General features: G+C 42.7%; 1 protein-coding gene across 2 annotated transcripts in view; it reads right to left on the bottom strand.

Moving 5' to 3' along the window:
• Positions 1-20,337, bottom strand: part of WIPF1 (WAS/WASL interacting protein family member 1) — a 54,324-nt gene that overhangs the window by 18,572 nt on the left and 15,415 nt on the right. Inside the window, exons 1-2 of one of the 2 annotated variants that reach the window (XM_079310350.1) lie at positions 18,991-19,057; positions 15,651-15,762 (exon numbers count right to left, since the gene is read on the bottom strand). The gene's annotated coding sequence lies outside the window, so the exon portion shown is untranslated. Of the gene's footprint in view, positions 1-15,650; positions 15,763-18,990; positions 19,058-20,337 lie in introns of those variants that run through there. The other variant, XM_079310349.1, reaches the window with a different exon arrangement.

The raw sequence follows: 20,337 nt of genomic DNA, 5'->3' as shown, positions 1-20,337 counted from the left end.
GTACCATCAGTCTCCTTGGTACTCCATGTGTCATAGACAAGTTTCTGGAGTAGGCAGAACACAGTTTGGTTTGATACCTGACTTTTAAATGAATCCTTTATGGCAGCTCAGACCTGAATGCAGCAAGTGAGCCAGGTGGTCTGTGAAGCCCTTCCTGTAAAGTCCCATAGCTTGTCTACCTCCCTGTTAGTTAGAGATTGTTTCCTGCTTGGGCTGCTCTGTTCTACCTTTTTTACCTTTCAACTGCATTGTTTTAGATCAGCTTCTTAACAAATAGGTGGCATAAAGAGGAAGTGAGGTGATGCTTAAAGCCTGAGTTCTCTATGGGGAAGCCACTACCCACAGACACATTCAGCTTCTCCAAAACCCTCTCTGCATACTTGATTTGCAAGGAGGCAGTGGGGAGAAAAGCACCAGATATTCCCTCCTTCTCTATGCCATCTCACATGTACCTGCACTCAATCACTGCACACTAGGTGGCATTTCTGGTACTGAAGGGCTTTCTCAATAGAACTGCCATCAAAATTAGGTACACAATGATGAGCTTGAATTTTGCTGCTGTTAAAGCCCTATAGCCCTCAGAGACAGGCTGGAAAATAGCATTTTGGAAGCACAGGACAAGCTTCTATAATAACTACTCTGGCAAAACTGGCCTGAAGTTTAGCATGAGCATCCTGCAGGGTTGTTTACTAATGGTGCTCTAGAGCACACACTTCCTTTAGGAGCCATCAGAAAAGAGATCACATGGCATGACTGAGAAACCTGCATGCCCACACAAAAACATATTATGCATACACTTACAGAGTCTGTAATACAGCCTAGATTGTCAAATTTTAGTTTAAAACTAAAGTTGCAATACTGCTCCACTTTTACTTTTGTCACTCTCCTTCTGCTGATGGAAAAGAGATTTTTAGAAACTCAAGCTGACACTTTGCAGGAAGAAACAGCACCTCTGTCTTTGAAGCTCTAACTCATCCTTGCAGTTCAATTATTAGATTTTCTTTGTCTGACTTACTCTAAGCAAAAATAAAAGAGGAGCTCTCTGGATTTTAAAATTTGATCACTGTAAGCCCATGTGAAGAATAACAACGGTCTGGTGACCTGGTGACTTGCTCCCACAGCACAGGGCAGTGCTGGGAGCAGCCCACAGGATGAGAGCACCTCTTGGGCTGCAGAACCAAAGCAGCTGAATCAGCACAATGCTGAACTCGAACTCTGCAGCTGCCTTGTTCATCACCAACTCACAGGATCACTGTTTCTCACAGAGCATGGAGATGTCCTGAGATGTTGAGAATAACTCTGTGATTAGAGGAAAGCTTTGGTTACTGTCCTACACCTCTGCAATGGACTCACACCATTATTTGCTCTTGGTTAGTAGGAAAGAGATGAACTTAAGACAAGGCTATTACCTTAAATTGCTAACAGCTGACACTATAAAATACCTGAAATAGTAACCAATTCACCTAGCCATAAGCTTTACCCACCAAATCTGTTAACAAACAAGTATCTTACAATGCTGCATGGTGTGGAAAATGAACTGGTTCCAAAAGACCAAGGCTGAAGGTGTATTGGCACTTGAAAACCCAGGACACATCAGGACACCAAGCCATATTTTCTAGGCACCAGTGTAAATTATCACAGCTTTTAGGAAGCTATATAGAATTGTTCTGTCCAGGTGAGTGGTGGTGGTGCAGAAAGGATGCAGTAACTGACCCGTAGGTACACCACAGCATCAGGCAGCGAGCCCCAGAGGGCACAGAGGTTGGGATTGGCAGCCAGAGAGAAAGATTTGGGCACAGCAGCTGCTCTCCCATCGTGGCAGGTGCCAGCAGCACCGTGCCCAGCGCGGCTCCTCCGCAGATCCAGCTCAGTGCTGCCCGTGCCCCGAGCAGCACCCAGCACTGCAGTGCTCACACTCCCTGCCCTGCCTTGGCCACAGCCCTGGGCTGGCACAGCCTCCCTGCAGCCCTGCCGAGAGCAGGGTGCACAGAGCCTGCTCCTGCTGCCTCTGCAGAGCCGCCCTCGCCGCTGCAAGTGAGATGCTCCAACATCACCTGCGTGAAGAACACCTGCTTAGAAAAGCTCTGATTTCTGCAAACTACCAGGCACAGGCAGCAGCCACCATCAGGAATGAAACTAGAATGCTAGGTTATGCAATGCATCACCATAAAGACTCCCTTCATTTAAAAACCAAAACAGAGGAGAGAGGAAGCATACACTGCATCCTGCAAAGAGCCCCTTGCTCTGCAGAGCAATGGGCAAAAATGGCACTACACTGAATCCAGTGAAACACAAATTCTGGGCACTTCAGACTGAATTTGGTATTTCAGAAATAATTTCATGAATGCTAAAAAGAAACAAAAAGGAACATGACCTTTATTGTGGGATGTGCAGTGTGATATAAACCAAGTGCATGGTTTATATCTGGTCAGGCATTTTGAGCTACTTGAAGGCCCTCCCTCCTAAACATTGAGTCAGAGGCAGACAGACAAGCTCACTGTGGTTAATCATTTCCTGCATGATTAATTTCCAAGCAAAAAAAGAGGAAGGAACAAGCAACTGTAGAAAGAAAACAGAATTTATAAATTTAAGGGGAAAAACCCCCAAAGTTGTCAATTAAAATGCTGATTGCTCTCTGCAAAAGGACCCAACTTCTAAACCAGTGCTGATTTGTTTTTTTCAAAATCCATCACTTTCTCCTAATGAAAGAAGGAACATTTTTTGTTTTAAAATGTGAATTTGAGGAAATAGGGGTACGTTACCAAGTACTTTAGTAAGATAGCACTCAAAACAAAAAGGACAGCTAACTCTAAACACATTACAAAGCAGTTGGAAACTCACAATCAGTTTTATGCAGATCACAATATTTTTTTCATTAATCATTTTTAACAGAGTACTGAGATATTAAACTTTTTTTGCCAAAAATAGTTACAATCATGTCATGAAATTTGAGCCCCCCTGCTCCCACTTTCCTTGGCAGACCTGAGTCATTAGTAAGCCTGCATGTCCCACATTCCACCACCACAATCTCCCAAGGCCAGAAGTGCTTGCTCCCTGCACCAAATGTCAGTCCAGGAGTGTGGCACAGTGAATGAGAACTTCAGAGGATGCTGAAGGTGCTCCTCCCATGCCACGCCATGTCAGTAAATCCCCCTGAAAAAGTCAGGTGTTTTTCTTCTTCTCTTTTTATTAAAATTTCTAAATATATAGAAACCTATAAATAAATATACAGATAGATCAGTTTAAGTCCCTGAAGAGTTCAACAAGGGTACCAAACCAAATTCAGTTGAGCATGAAGCTACCGGAAGATACGGAAGAAAAATTCCCTTATAGGGTGAAGAAAAAATATTTAGGAGACTCTCTGGCCTCAGTCACCTGCACATGGAGGAGTAAAAAGCCTGTCCAGCACTCAAGTAACCTGAGTCACCAAATTTTGATTGAGACACTGGGACTGCTGTATAACAAGCCTATACTCAGCAGGACAGCCTGAATTTTCATTCTCCTAACTAGGATAAAACTTTTGAAACTGAGGAGCTCCAGAGGAACAAAGTGACATTTAAAATGTTACTGTCAGTATTTTTGGATTCTTTAACACCAGTGATGGTCTTTCAAGAATAGTTTTTGGCTGAGAAGACAATTCTTTTGGTGAAGGGATTTCAAGACTTTGTGGCCCAAGACAGGGCATTACAAGGGTGTGAGAATGTAAATTTTCTATCCTGTCTGGAGGAAGCTGTGGCAGCAAAAGGAGGCACTAACTTTTCACCCTTAAAACCACTTGCAAAGATCTGGACAGCCAAAAGAGAGACCAACAGAGGAGAAGTTACTCTGGAAGTGCAAGACCCAGGGAAATTCTGGGGAGCTGCCACTGCCAGTGAGAGGAAGCCTGCTTTGTTGGGGACTTTTGGCATTTCAAGGAAACTCTCCACAGTACCCGAAATGAGTGGTATGAGTATGACTTTCCACCACACTGAAAAATGCCACCCTTACACAAAATGCCAGGGCAGAGGAGGTATACCAGTCAGTGATGGAGAGCTCTTGCCTAGACCCAGAGCCAAAGTTTCCTTTCTTTTCCCATAAACTGCCATTGGGGTGATGGATGATAAACTTTATTCATAGGCACAGGTTAAAGTGGATGAAGTTTATGTGGCCCTGAAATAGCATTTGGCCCAAGCTGAACAACACACATGGGAGGATCTCCCATAGGGAAATGCACCTTTGCCAATTTGGCAGTGATTGGTGTGGGATGCAACAGCATCCTGCTGCAGGCAGGGACCAAAAAAGGGAGAAGTGGAAGGCAAAAGCCTGAAGGTCTCTAGCAGAAGCACATGGAGTAGTTCTTAGGAAAAAAACAGATGTCAAGCCAGTAACACAGTGAGAATTTTTCCTGCCCTACTTAGACTGCAGAGAGAGGATATATTTTTGTTTTGGACATAGCCTTTTCAATAAATTGCAGAGTTAGTTTAGCTCAGTTATGCCGTTTTAAGAGGTATGTGAAAGATGCAGGTGTTGGGGAGCTAGTGAGGACCAGTAAAGATAAATAACAAGAAGAATAAACAAAAGACATGACTAGTTAGGGGGGAAAAAGTAAGAGTGCTGTCAGGTGCTTTCACATCTCTACATGTGTTATCCCAGGCCCCTGTGCTCTGTTCACCCTACAGCATCTCCATCTTCCTCCACACTCCTCATGCTCACTCCTTCATCCCAGAGCATCCAGCCAAGCACAGTGATCCTCCACTCAGCATGCTCACACTGGGCAATTCCCCAGAGACCTAATACTCCCTAAACATTTTGCATCTACTTCCTACCACCACAGGAACACAGAACAGAGCAGGTTACTGTGCATGTCAGTGACCAGTGAGGCAACAGACCCCTGAGCCAGCACATGACCACAGCTGCTGAGAGCAGTAAGAGCCAGATATACCTACAATCCACAGCAAGCTGCACCCAGCAAACCTCATTTGCCAGGCACAATTGAGAGTTATATGGAGAAAATCCAGTGGTGATGCATCCATGGAAAATTACAGCTAAGAAATAGGCTGCTATGGTGACAGAATATTGTTTTAATCTAAGTATTTTGAATTTTTTTTTTAAAGTGAAATATTCAAGATATGCAGAGGACCACATGCAATGGCTAACTCTGCAGGACTGCCTCTAGTAACCAATATAGTCCCTGTTTGAAAAAAACAGCTAAGCTTTCAGTTTAAGTGTTTAGATGTTGACTTGAGAAAATCTGATAATGTAAGAGCAAATACACAATAGCAGAAAATATCTGACTTACTGAAAACAGAAATTGTTTACATCTAATCCATACTCCTGGCATTTCTTTCTGCTGAAAGTGGTAGAGGAGTTGTACAAAAATATTCCTGTCTGCTGAGACAACAAGGGTCAGGTCACATTCCCCACCACAGCAACCTGGTCCAGGGGAACAGGACCTCAGCCCTGCAAAGGGAGCAAAGCCCAGCTGCACCAGGCACCTCAGGAGGGAGTTTACACAGTGTTTTAAAACAGGCACGTGTGTCATTCCTCAGCAGGAGGCCATGGACAAATCCAGCAGAAAAATCTAGCTACTGGACTGAAACCCAGTCCTCAGGACAGCAGGACATATGTTCAGACACTGCAACCTCTGAGAGCTCCATCTCCATCCCCACTGGTGCCCCCTTACCTAAAAATGAAGGGCCCTTCCCCCAGCCACTCTGCAGAATGCCCTAGGGCAAAAGGCCTCACCCTCTCTCCCAGACAGAGGTGATGGCTAAGGATGAGCTGTTTGTCAACTCTCCTGCAGCTGTCCAGAGCAGAGCCTGCAACACTCCACCATCTACCACCCACTGCAGCCTTTAGTAAAGGCCAGTGCTGGAACCAACACACGAGGCTGTTACCCTGGCACACTGCCCCAGCACAGCCAAGGAACTGACCTTGACAGGGATACTTGACTCCCAGTGCTCTGGAGAGGTCACAGGACAACCTCTCCACACAGGGACAACACACTTGCAGCAAGAAACGACCTGGTGTCCCTCTCCAGCTTATTGCCTCACCTGTTCCTCCTTGTGAACATTTTGTGTTCACAATATAGTGTTCCTAACACACAGCCCAAGAGCTTCTCTGCAATGGGGCTGCTTTTTCCAGTGTCTCATCACTGCAGTAGTGACCACTCAGTGTCATGTGGTTGCTCAGCCCTGCACAGCTATCTCCCCAAAATTGTCTTAAGCTCGAGGAGCTGTTGGTAGGGTGAACAGGCTAGTTCAGAAATTAGGGATTTCAGAGTGCTGCCTCCAGATTATTTAGTCCTAAATCAGAACAAAAATAACTGCACTTAAGAACAGACTTTTCCCACCATCTTATCCTCACAACATGGCACCACTCATCTCTGACCAGACAGGGTCACTCACAGCCTGGCAGCAGCAGGCATCAAACAGCAAGGGGCAGGAAGGGATGTGTCCCACAAGCCACACCTGGTGACCCAGAAGCAGAAAGTCATGGCCTGGCCTAGGAATGCCCAGCTTGTTACCATGGAAAACCAGCTTTTGCTTATATAAGCATATTCACTTTTGCCTTTCCACCTATTGCTCCACTTGCATTTCTAGGTTGTTACAGCTCTGACCACTTGTGTGCTTTGTGTAACATGACTGCAATTCTGTTACTTGAATCAAATTGACAGAAACCTGGAGCATTTTTTCCTTCTATCCACTTTTTTTTGTGGCATAACTGGCCAAAAGTACCATAAATTAGTCCGAATTGACATTTGAGCTGTTGCAAGTTTCAGAACACAAAGCAAAAAGTCAAGAAAGCAATCAAATAGGGAGAGCAAGCTCTGGGATTTTGCTGGTGGACTTCTGCTGCCCACAGCTGCTGAGTGGTGTGCTGCAGTCCTCTTCAGAGCAGTAGTTATAAATGAGAGGGGCTTCTCTCTGCCAGACCTGAGGCTGGGATGAAAAGAGCTGGTTTGGAGCTGCAGATTACATCATGGCAGCTATGGGACACCCCACACCACATCCTCTCCACGCCCAGGGCACTAAACTAAAAATTATGTGACCTGCACAGCACCCTTGTTGATGTGCCTCCATCTATCTTTCTCTCACCAACATGGTGACAGGAAGCTGCAGTCAAAAACATTTAATAATCATGAATACCTATAGAAAAGGATCAAGGATTTCCCACAATGTCAGATTGTTTTATTTCTCACTAGGTGTAGGTTTAGAATTCAATTGGCTTCAGCATTCAAATAGGCTTTTTTTTAATATAAAGCATTTTCTTCATCACTATCAACTAAGTCTTATTAAACATGCAGTGAATTGTGGCTGGTCTATTAAAGCAGCATTTATATAATGATATTAAAATAGTAACTACCTCTAAAGGGGAAATCTGAGGCATATAAGAGCAAGACATGTGGAATAAATTTAATGCACCATTTTCCAATCCCTGCCTCTTAAAATTATTACAAAATTCCTGTAAGAATGTTGAAAAACTACAGTGCATAGGGATCAGCTCAGATTTCACATCAAAAGCCCAAACAAAAAGCTAAGTGGCCTGGGCAGTCATCAGGGAAAGACCACAAGCAAGAGTGCATTAGAGTTTTTACAGCCCAGGTGTTGACATAAATTAGAGTAACTTGAATACCTGTCATTAGAGGAATAATCAAAGACTGATTTGCCTGAAGTGTGGGAAAAGCAAAACAAAAACCAGCCCCAGATCTGCATAATGTAAGGGAGTCTGCTCAACCATAGGCAGTGCAGGAAAACCACCACCTCAGAGCCAGGTTACTGTCAATAAAAGCCTTGGTGCAGCACAGCAAGACCCATAAATCAGTTTTGTGAGAAACAGGCAACCAGGTCTGGTAGAAATTTTAATTAAAAACAACAACAACAAAAAATCTAATTTTCCATTCTTAAAGCTAATTTTGAGTGATTTGGGGCTGCAAAGTGGTGAGAAACCTCCACTAGACTGGGCAGAGATGGAGAGCCTGAATTTATTCTCATTAGAGTTCATGGAAAGGCTCAGGCCAGTTTTCAGAGGAGACTGGATGGGACTCATTGTACCTTCTGACTTTGCTGAAGCATTTGAACTTTTTGAGATCAGACTCAGAGGTTAAGAAGAATGCATCCCATGAAGTTCCCTGATGCTTTCTCCTGTGGAAGGATTTGCACTGCAGCTTGGGGTTAGTTATTAAATCAGGTCATTTGTGAGGCACCAAATCATATTTGCACATAAGTAGTGAATTTGAAAACTGTCACAGTCAGCAAGCAAGGCTGGCACTGACTCCTACAACACCATCCTTTGGATCAGGAAGGCTGGTGGAGCAAGGACCACAGCCACAGTTTGCACAGAGATGCCATGCCTTGTGTCCAGCACTGCTGGTACCTTGCTCCATGAACCTGGGGAGAGCAACCAGCAAGATACCCTGCCATTTGTCTCCAAAGATCACAATCTATTGAAAAACTCCCCAAAACTTACCCTCTGTGCCCTGCTCACAAACCACAAACTGAACAGAAACTCACACCACGTCTTATTAACTGACTAGGTACTAAATGAGAACTCATTCTGCATATGACTTGTATCCCCTGTGTTCACAAACCTTCTCTGACCTACACTTCAAAAAGCTGTAAAACAGCATTTGATCTGCCATTTAAAGGCTTATTTCAGTAAGCTGGCCAGGAAAAGTTAAGTTCTTTGCAGACTCTGCTGGGCTGCTACAAAACAGGTACTTTTTTACAATTCACATGGCCTAAGGAATTAGTACAACTTTGCAACAAAGCAATTGAAAATTTTCATTTTACTGAGTTATAAATGAACACACATAAAATATACCATTACTTTGCATACTTTTAGTATTTACCAAGATAGGTATTTTATCTTAGATCCTCCCCTGAGAACAGCTACAAAATTACACTCTCTCTTAGAAATTTTACATGATAGCTTAGAGTAATAAATTGCTATCACTTTCAACCCCCCAAAGTGCTGATATACACAAAGCTGCAGAACATATGCTGGGCATCCACACATGCAGAAGCAGGACAACAAAGCACACATTAGCACTAGGATCCAAAGAAACTCTCAGTATCCCTTCTTCCTTGCTTGGAAAAGAGCCTCTGCCCTCTGAGGCTTGGCCTGCTCTCCAGTTCATACTGTGTCTCGGAAAGCTTTCAGATGGGCTGCTATGGTTTCAGTAACTGTTTTTAAAGGTTCTGGGTAATATAAAAACAAATCTGTGGAAGAGACTTTAAAACCAGGATGGAAATAATAAAGGGGAGGGAAAAGAGGGGACAAAAAGTAATCTGAAGCAAAGAGAGGGTTTTCTTGAGCAAACAATCCCTCCCCAAACTCTGGGACTGCAATTGCCCCTTCTGCACATTGGAGCCAATCTTAGCTCATCCCAGACTACTCAAGATACTCTGGCCAAAAGTTCATGATCTGTTCTAAATGGTCTCCAAAACTTTAGAAATTACATCCAAAGCAATAAAAAAAAAAAAAAAAAACCAACAACCAGAAGGTAAGTCAATGATAAGATATTCATTTTAATGTCAAATATCTTACCATACACTTTTTGGTTTGAAAAGGATCAATTTAAAAACAACAAAGGAAAGGAGTGATATTACTGTAAACACATTATTGCACATGTGAAATTACAGGATCACCTAATATCCTGGCAGTACTGGCAAATGATGCCTTGTTCTAATCCATACTAAAAACAAAGCCAAAATATTTTTCTCATGCACCAGCCGCTCATCTGCCTGGCTGGAATCCAGCAATGAACTTCTCCTGCAACTTCAGAGATACAGACAGAGGAAGCAATGCATTACTGCTACTAAAAAATTATCACTAAGGGAACTCAAAAACTACCTTTAGATGGGTTGTACAAAACTAACAGAGCAGATAACCACTAAGGAACCATTAAGTAAAGCAGACTGAAGGTTGCCATTATCTCTGCATTGTTTGGTTCTTCACATCATATATAAAAATCTACTAAATGTAACCATCATTTCCCCTCTTTTTAAAAACACAGATTTCAGACTGATATTAATTGTGTTGGAACTACAACAAGAAAAGCTTTGTTTTAAGAGACTAATTTTTTTCATTTAAAAAAAAAAAAAAAAAAAGTACCACCTGTTCTTAGCTGATGGTAACTGCCCTGGTTTCATTCCTGACCTAAGAAGTCTTCTTAGACTTAGAGGAAGATATGATCCAAAATCCAAATGAAAATCTGTATGAAAAATGATGAGGGCCACCAGTTGAAGTTCTAGGGCTAAAGCAGACTACCAGCAGGGACAATAAAAATTCATCTTTTCTCTTGAGTACTGAACTGCTGAATCCATCATGTGTCTTATGCTGAGCTGACTAGAAGTTCCCTGCCTCCAACACCAATTACTGGACAAAAGGAACTGCTACCTACATACAGAAACCCTGCAGAGGATCTCCTGCTCCAGACTCACTCCTTGGGAAGGGCAGCTCCAAAGCAAATTAGTGGCCTGCTGAGTGCCCTGCAGAAGGTCAGTCCCAGCCCAGAGGCTTTTGGAAGCTGTGCTCTGGTGTTTAGGGATTCCCCAGGCATGGAGGCTGACGCCCTGGTGCCTGCTCACTCAGATTCCCACCTGCAGCTGAAGCAGTGGAAGGACAAACCTGAAATTCCTCCTCCTCTGTTTGGATCTAGTTTATCTCTTTGCAAAGCAGTCCAAATCCAACCACAGCACGCTGAACACCTCTCTACAGGTTACAGGAGAGACCTTAGCCTTCAGCATCTGAGTTTGCATATGTGCAATCACCAGCAATACTCATGTGCTGTTCCTATCACCAGCAATTTCCACTTGGTCCAATCTGGAAAACATCCTGAGTAACACATGGATGAATTTTTCTGTTAAGTATTTCCAACACTGCTTTTTGGTATGAAAAAAATGTCAAAAGTCACTTGGAAAAGAAAGGTACAGCTAAGAGATGTTTCAATTATTTCATAAATAAGCTGCCAAAATGCAAAGAAAAAAATATAGGCAATACTAATATTCTTCATATTTATATCAATATAAGTCAAGCTGAGATCAAAGTATTTACCAACCACAATTATACTTTGTTTCATTTACTAGAATAGAGCTACAATAAAAATTTTACTCACAACAGCTTTACAAAGCCATTTTTACATAAATCCTTCCATCTGCTTTTGCAGCAGACTTGATACTTATTTACCATATACATTTACAAAATATAGGTGAGATAACATTGAATTGGAGGTTTCAGATTACACCTGAAAACTCAATGATATTGGGACCATGAAATTTGCACATATGCATCCAAGTGCACAGCACACATCTACAGCAGGTGATGCCAATTTAAACATCTACAGGAAGGGCACACAGTTAAGTTGTCTGTGACTAGTCTAAGGTTTCATCATTCAAGGTACCAGCTCTGCTTTTCATCAGTTTTTGGTTCCCTCAAACTCAAAGCAATTCTAATGTTACATGAAAGACAATGCAGGAATTTAAATTCTCTGATCTACCTGGAGAGGCACTGAAAAAAAAAATAAAAAGAGAGGGGATGCTATTTTTATGTCTTGTGAAAGTTTAAGACTTGAAGAGATTTCTATCTTGATGCATTGACATGGCACTGCTGATTGACAGGGCTCTCTGACTGATGCTGACTGCCCCAATTATCCCCTGGTCCCACAAGGGACACAGGCAAATTGGTGCTGCTCCAGCTAGGAGTGGGAGGACAGAGATGCAAACAAGCAAGAGGGCACAGTCCTGTAAAGAGCTCTAGCTTAAAGCATGGCACAAAGCAAACAAAATTCATCCAAGGACAACAAATTGAAAACGCCCTTCTGCTTTCCTCCCCATCTCCAATTACAAAAGTTTTTGCTGCAGTTTATTTCTCTTTGGAAACAACTTTTTACAGCTGCACATGGCAAGTACTTAGCTAGTAAGCAAGGAAAAAGTGGAAAGAATGATTATTAATGGATTCTGCCAAAAAAATAGTCAGGGCAAAGTCTTTCACAGCCCAGGACACAAACTAATGCATCTCCCCCTGCACAAAGGAGGAGACATGTCCTGGACTGCCTTCCTTAGAGGGAAAACAGCACAGCTGCACTGCCTACTGCAGCTACTCAGGCTGGAAACACAGCACCCCTGCATTTAACACTTGTGAAGCATATGTTAAAAGAGAGTGTTTTATGAGTGCCTGCCCTGGAGGGCATGGGTGTACCAGGGGCTCAGGCCACTGCAGTGGCAGCCCCTTGAGGCCACATCCACTGACTGCACAGGTCAGACCCACCAGCAAGGTGAATGTGCCAAGAGGGACAAACCCACATCTTGCCTGAACTCAGCAGAAGCCACAAGCCATTGTCTGAGGAGAGACAAGGTGCCTCACCCAGCTGCTCTGGCATCAGCAGTGGCTCCTGGCTCTTGCCAGTGCCTTGGAAGTGGTGCCCCAGCATGGCACCTCCAAGGCACAGGAACCCACTGGCACCCAGGGAACAGCTGGGTTTGGAGGCTATTGGCCTCCATTCAAGATAGCAGGTCTAGCTGTGTTCCTGCTGGTATTTCAAATGCAGGTTTATTGCATGAAAGTAGTAATTTAGTGTAGTTCAAGCTAAAAAAAAAAAAGTATGTACGACATACCACTGCCATGAAAACATACCCACAAAACCAAAAGCAGCCACATACTATCATTTAGCACTTGCATTTCCTCTTTAGAACATTCAGTAAATCCACTTACTCCAGAGAACTGCTGTAATTTGTCCTTGCTATTGCCAGTCTACCAGCAGTTCAGAAGAGAAAATAAACTGGTCCCTTTAGGCTGCAGTGCTTAGTGCACGTGTCCTGAAACAGCAGGTATTGGAGGGTGGCAACCCATTTCTCCTGAAACTTATTTGTAATGAGAGTGACTGTCACAGTTGTTGAACCCTAAAGTTACAATCACATTCTGCTGAATCCTGTAAATATGGACAAAACCCTGATCAAACTGGCTGAACGATCTGGTTAGCCTGCAGGGCTAAAACCAAACTTTATTTTAAGTAAATTTGAAGGCTAAATTTAGCTTATGGCAGACTGACCTATAACTCCTAACATCTCTGCTTTCAAAAACAGAATTTGTAATTAGATGGAGACTTAAGAGCCACTTTAAATCTGAGGCCACAAGCTTCCAGATGAAAAGCAAGTTTTTTCTAAACTCTGAAAGCTGTAGTATCTGGATCAAACTCACAGCTGAAAGAAAGCTTTGTATTGGTTTTATCAGGTCATAAGGCATTATTACTCTCATGAAGTCTACTTTCTCTTTTAAACTGCAGCCCTGATGACTGGCAGTCCTCAAAAAATGATGGTTCAGGGATCATTGTTTTTCTTCCCCATCTGCTGAGCAGGCAGGCTCACAGGAGGCTGGGTCACATGGAGTGCCAGAGAGAAAAAAAGCCCTGCTTCTGCACAGAGAGAGTGCAGCAGCTGTACCAGGGCTCTGCATGAACAAAGCCTCAACTCTGCAGTCAAACACCTCTTCAGGTCAGCCTTGATCCATCAAACCTGCTATTAGGGAATGCTGCTCAACACACACCAAGCTGGTTTTGAGCAGCCAGCATGAATTAGAAGCTTGCCCTTAGTACCAGACTTGTGAGATCTGTGATACAAATAAGCAGTTTTCTGTTTCCCACAGCTCTTCACCTGAGAAAGCTGCAGGGCCTGCCTTTTCAGGTCCCCTCTTCCACCAGGAGCAGACCTGGTCCTTACCCTGCCAGCTGCTAATAATAACTCAATACTTTCCCACAGTGCAGAGTATAATGCACTCATTTCATCTGTTGACTACCAAGAGAAAGATCTCCTCAGGAAACTCAGAAACGGTGTTTTCCACTCCCTCCCTGAAAAGTGGAGTATGAAATATACTCCATATGGACATGTTTATTGCCTTTAAAATAACTACTCAGCTTTCATCAATAACCAGAGAAATTCAAAGTCACTGTCAACAAGGAGACTGAAATACAGAATAACAGACAGCAGGGCTGGAAGAGGGCATCTACTCTTCCTTCCCCTGAGTCACCATGGATTATATCATTCCTGGCAGTATTCATCTCTTTTTTCTCTACAAATCTCCACTGATGGAAAATCTGCAATATCCCTCACATTTGTCTTGCTATCATAACAGCTAATGAAGCTTTTCCCAGTACTTTATTTAGACCTGCATTTACTGTGATTTCATTTACTATTTTTCATACTATTTACAAGTGATGCTTAAATTAATTTATTCCTTTCCTCTTCATAGCTATTTGAAAACTGACATGTCTCTTTGAACTTCTCTTCTTTGGCTAAGCAATCACATTCCCTCCAGTCTTTCCTCAGAGGTGGTATTTATGCTTTCATCATTACTGTTGTTCCTGGGACTCTCCATGTGAGAGTGACACAATGCACTGTCTTTATCTGAGTATTGCATTGTAAGTTCATAAATGTCAGTTTAAAAATACTCATATTTTCCTAATCTGCAGGTCTCCCTTCTTCAAACAGGCCATCCCTTTCTATCCAAACAGGTATGTTTGACTACTGACCACGCAGCAGTACCATCTTTTTTGGTCCTATGGAATAATTCTCCAAATAATTGTCCTTGCAACCACCCTCATCCAGCAGTAGTCCATCATGCCTGATAAGAGCTGTGGATCCACAAATGAAGTGAGACATTTGTCAGTCTGTGGGGTCAGCTTTTCCCTCTCACATCTCCCAAGCCCAGCACCCAGATTTCTCCAGACTGTGGTTTCCAAAGCAAGTGCACTGCTGAAACTACACCAAAGCATCAGACTATATGGACCAGCAATAGACTTAATCTAGAAGAAACCTTGAATGGTTTTGTGCTCATGTCTACAGAGAACCAGAATCCCAAATGACTCTGGACCCTCCCAGCATCAGTTTCTACATGGCCCACTAACCATAAGGAAGCCACAGTTGGAGTTCACACAGAGCATTTGAGATAGAAAATACTTGATCTGCTGGACTGCACCAACTCCAGATCAGTATCTACAGTACGTGCTTTATAGTAGAGCGTCTGCTGCAGTGAGAAAAAAATTAAACTAAAAACTCAATTTAAAAATAACTAAATTAAAATTTAAAAACAAAAAGTAAACTCACTTCTTTCTTTCTTCCTAACCATGTGTTTCAGTGAACCTTTTCATACTATACCTGTTTATTAGCATCAAACTGTAAAGACTGCAGTTTTCAAGTGTAATGTCATCTGTTCTAAGTCAGGACAACTACAGATTCACTGTGTCTGGTCATATCATACCTTAGATCTCCTGACCTACTTCTAAGCCTTAAATCCTTTCACTGTTAGCCTTGTAATACTGGAGTGGGAAAAAAAACCCCCACACACACAAAAAAATACAAACTGAAAAAACAAACAGAAGATAACTCACTGCATATGCTAAAAGGTTGTAGATTTGGTGTAAAATCTGATGTGACCTAAGGCACCTAAATCTGACATAAGGAAAGGTGTGGTAGATGACAGCATGCCTGTAACTGGCATTAATGCTGCCCTGGAGAAGAATGACTCCTGTACTGTCACACTGCAGCCTGAGCCATGAGATGGCTCTGTGGCTTCCAGCTCTTCCAGGGCAGGAATGGCACACAGCAAGGCACTTCCAGTGCTGCTGCTCACACCGTGACTCCCACCCCTCCCTGCAAACCCCACAGGCTCTGTACCTGGTCACCAGCAGGAGATGCTTGCATAGAATAGGAGGTCTGGTCAATTCAGTCCAGAATACACTCTCTGACATTAATTAAATTGCAGTAACATTTCCCAAGTTGCACAATCCTGCAAGAAAGAAAGAAAGAAAAAAAAACCTATTAATTGTGAGCTGTTGGGGATCACAGAACCTGAGCACATGTCCATTATGTATTGCCTTGCATAAGAAGAAATCCTGGATGAGAAAGTGGCAGTGTACTGTAAAGAAGAGTCCCCCTCCTTCTAAAGAGGAATCAGAAGAGGAAAACACACTGGCTGAGTTCTCTATGAGGCCAAAGGACCCAGTTTGTTGTCAAACAAATTTAAGACAACTTTTCTAACTTCAGCATAGCATACATAGTAAAAGCCAATATAAACGCTGGAAGGAAAACAGAAAGGTATAAAAAGCCATGGATGTGATGGTAAGACTGAACAGTTATCCACTACAACATCTGCTCCTTGTGAGAGTCATGGTTCAACAGCTAGCTTTGTAATTAGGAGGTTTCTGTAGTTAAGGCTAGAGAAAAATGCATGCAAAAGCTGCAACAAATGTGTGGGGGGAAGAAAAAGAGAGGCAACAGCCTGGAAGATGTGACAGATGTGCTGCAAATAACGTCCCAAAAATACACCTGAGCTGCAAAAAAATACACTTGATCATTTGATGGATTTAGTATTAGAACCAACAAAATAAAATCCAGTAATTTTAAAATAAAATTTAAGAATAGCAACCATTTACTTCTATTTAGGAATCAGTCTCAAGACCCCAGTCCCTCACATTTGCATAGGCTATGTGATGAAATGAAAACCACAAGGGGATTCTGCTATAAACTCTGAAGCTGGGCTGTGCAGTTTCAGTTTGCATTACTTGGTGTAGGACATCTTAACTCCTACTTCTTCCCTTGCAGAGAGCAGAATAACCCTGTGCTATGGACCCAAATGCAGAGTAGTCACAAGTTCAACAGTGCAATGCAACCATGTAGTTTTTGGGGAGTAAAACCGGCCAGTGATTAAGGTGACATTGAGGTGACATTCTATTTATTTATTTGCAGAATTGAAGATTTTTTAATGGTGCTTTCATCTAACTCTGAAGCTCCCTCTAATCAATAAACTTCTATATTAGCACTGCTGAAGGGAAAGAAACAAGCAAACAATTAAAAGAAACATATAGAAAAATGAATTTTTCTTCCATAGATGATATATACACAAACACATGTACACAGTCACTCCTCCTTCTGAAGTGCAGCAGGAGAATAACCTTTTTTTCCTGAGCAAGGAATTTGTCCCCATCTGGTTCCATTTTTTATTATTTTCTCTTTTTGGTTTCCTTCTTTCTCATTCCAATGCATATTTAAATCATTTTGTTTAGTCTGTACTCTTTATTCCCTTTCCTCTTTTTGCAGATTTCCTTTTTAATTTGTTAGAGGAAGCAACATTTTTTCCCTGGTTTTTATAATACAAGCAGCTGGAAAGGGCCCATCCAGAAATCCCCCCTCTTCAACAACTCTCCCGCTCTTTCCATCCTGGTTGCCTATGTTCACTTCTGGTAGCAGAGTAGAAGTGTTAGGGTTTATTTATTTAGGAATGTGTATCAGTTTATTTTTTAATTCCTTTTCAAATACCTGGCACAAGCCACTGCATGGAGGCTCAAATATATTATTTACGAGCCACTATATTTAGCTTAAAACAACTCCTAATCTATTTGAGATGAGCCGCTGTAAGACAGGATTAGGCTGAAATGAAAATGTCTGCAGTGGGATTTTACTAAATTGCTTTTAAATCACATTCCTAGTTAAACAGTGCTCCAGTGAAGGCTATAAACCCTAATACAGCAGAAAGGCTGATTTGGGGCAGAACTTTGGCTCTCTGAAAACTTGGTTTTACAGAAGCAGAGGAGCCCTGCCAAGGCCAAAGCATTCTCTGCATATAAAGCCCCAAAGCTCTGCAAGGCTGAGCCACAGAACTGTTTAACTGCCCAGGAATAGGGTGCTGCTATTCCCAGCTTGCCAGAACCCTGCATGCCCTGTAGCAGGGCCAGCTGCAGCATCCAACCCCATGTGCAGGAGGCAGCAGCAGCCTGGTGCTGCGTGAGCCACCACATTCATCCTATGCAGATGTTTGTACACTGAATCAGGATCAATGCACGACATGGTACAAGGAGGGTGAAAGAGCTGTGCAACTTAGTCTGGTTTTCTACATGGCCAGGGAAATATTTTTAAAAATTTGGGAAGAAGTAAGGACAACTTTAAGACTTCTTGCCTGATGCTCAAATCTCTGATTTTAATGCCTGGCATGGCCTTGTTACAGCACTGTCATCCCCAGCAGCTATATTTCATGTGAGATGCTGCCACCATCCCTTCCAAGCCCCTCTGCCTCCCAAGCTGTGACCCTGGGTGAGCAGGGGGTGTCTCTGAGCAGAGTGAGCACCTTAGCTCCAGCCACCATTGCTGGAGCTGGCTGTGGGGCCATCACCTCCTCTGCCCCACGCTCTGCCAGCACCACGTGCACCCTACGCTGGGATCTAGTTTTAGTTCAGTTTCTGTGCACTTACTACTGTATTAAACATTTTATCATCCTGAAGGTTGTTTTCTTTGTAACTTTCACTCCAACTTCACATTTAAGATTTGTAATTAATTACAGCTGCCTAGTAATTTAAAAGTAACAGATCTATCTTTGTGCCAGAGTACAAAACATACATCCCATTAAAGAGTCTCCCTCTGAGAGCTCCCAAGTTCTCCAGCACCAACCTAGCTTCATTTCATTCCTGATGCAAAGTGCTCCCAAGTCGAAACCCTCCAGCACAGAAAGCTGTGATGCAATTTCTCAACAGAAATCACCAGGAATGAGAGAACACCTTAACAAGAAACTACACCAGTAAAATCGACGAGAAGAGCTACACACTTGGTACAGCCAAAACAAACTAAATGAAGTTTTCACTATAGTCAATGAATTTAACCTCTACTTGGAAAAGTGCTTTGAGGTATTAACACTGAACACAACTACTAAAAATCCAGACCTTTAACTTACTTTATGAAAGTCTTAACAAGGAGAAGCTTTCATTCACACTGCTAATGTGACTCGGGTCCACACTGCTGCTGTACTGCAAGGCAGGCTCCAAGCTTTGCACAAACCAAGCTAACCCATAGAGCAGCTTCCTATTTTCACCCTGTAGAGTTCTGCTCTGAAATGCCACACTGCTTACTACCCAATACCACAACTGCCTTACTGACCACTCCTTACCCACTGGCTGCCAAAAATCAGTGAAAATACATGTGCAGAGCCCCTGCAGGACAGCTAAAGAGATGTTTTAAGAGAACTAACCTGTACTATTTGGATCCGTTGGAGGTCACCCAGTTCTGAACTTCCCCAGCAGCTCCAGTCTCGTTTCCTGTAGAGGAGCATGTGACACACACTTCCCCACCGCACCTTGCTAGGCTGGCTTTGCTTGCGTTTTAACATCAGATGAAACAACTAACTGTCCCTCACAACGTGTTAAAGACATTTCTGATCTAATGTTGAACCACTGACATTTCTGCACAGCCAGAAAGCCCTCCTCTACTGCCTTCTGAGTCACTCCATGATTCAATGGACCTTTTTGTACTATATATTAATACCAAATGCTGAATGTGATTCTGCCACAGTACGCTCAGAGTTCCTCCCCCCTTCTTTTAAAGGGGAAACAAATGCAGTAGTGGAGAATGCAATTACACTGCAGGCGTGGGAAATTTCAGTTCAAGGGTATTTGTTTATCAAATGTTCAGAGTGGCAGTGAATTGATGAATTCAAACAGATGCACTCATCAGCAATTTTCAGAAATACTTTCATTTGAATACAGTAAACAGAAGTTTGAGTCTGAAGTAGTTTATGTCTTCAGAAGAGTAGATATTTTCTCAGAGCAGTGTGCAATTTTTATCTAGCACTCAGCAAACAGGTCTGAACATACATCACAAAAGGTAGGACAGAAAAGTTCTGGATTAGAGTACTATGTTTACAGGACTAGTCAACAGGTAGTGCTTGATCAAAATTTATATATTTTTAAAGACACATGAATTTTAGAATGACAGTGTAAGCCTAAGTGCCCCACCAGCAGAATACTGACACAGTCTGGAAATAATGAATACTACCACGTCATAGTAGATGCAGAATGGTTACACCAGAGTCAGCAAGGAGATACTGCTCTGCTAGAAGATGCCCCTTGTGGAAAATACTAAACACTCACCAATCAAGCTAATGGAGGGGGTGAAGATAAATGTCACATTCCTTTATTTAGTGAGAGCTGAAATAACAACAGACAATGCCTGGGGGACTGATCAGCCTGGAAAGGCCTGTGTGAAAATGGTGGGTTACAAACTCAGAAGGGTTCCCTTACAGACTGACTGCAAAGATCTCTGCTGGGACACAGATTTGCTTTAGCTGTATCTAAGTGTGAGTGTGAAAACCTTGAAGGTAGGAAGAGAGCAAACAGACAGTGATGCTGAAAAATCGGGATGCAAATATTTTGGCAGCAACACTCATTTGTGGCTGTCCTGCCTCCACCACTCAGTTCTCCCACTGCATCCCACAGGTGCCTCAAGCATATTGGCACAGTGGTTCCACAGCCTGTGCCATGGACCACACTGAGGAGCTGATTCAGTGGTCAAAAACTCGCTAAATTTTTTTTTCCCTCTT

Source organism: Erithacus rubecula, assembly GCF_903797595.1.
Source record: "Erithacus rubecula genome assembly, chromosome: 8".
NCBI lineage: Eukaryota > Metazoa > Chordata > Aves > Passeriformes > Muscicapidae > Erithacus > Erithacus rubecula.
This window is presented reverse-complemented; position numbering and strand designations above follow the sequence as displayed.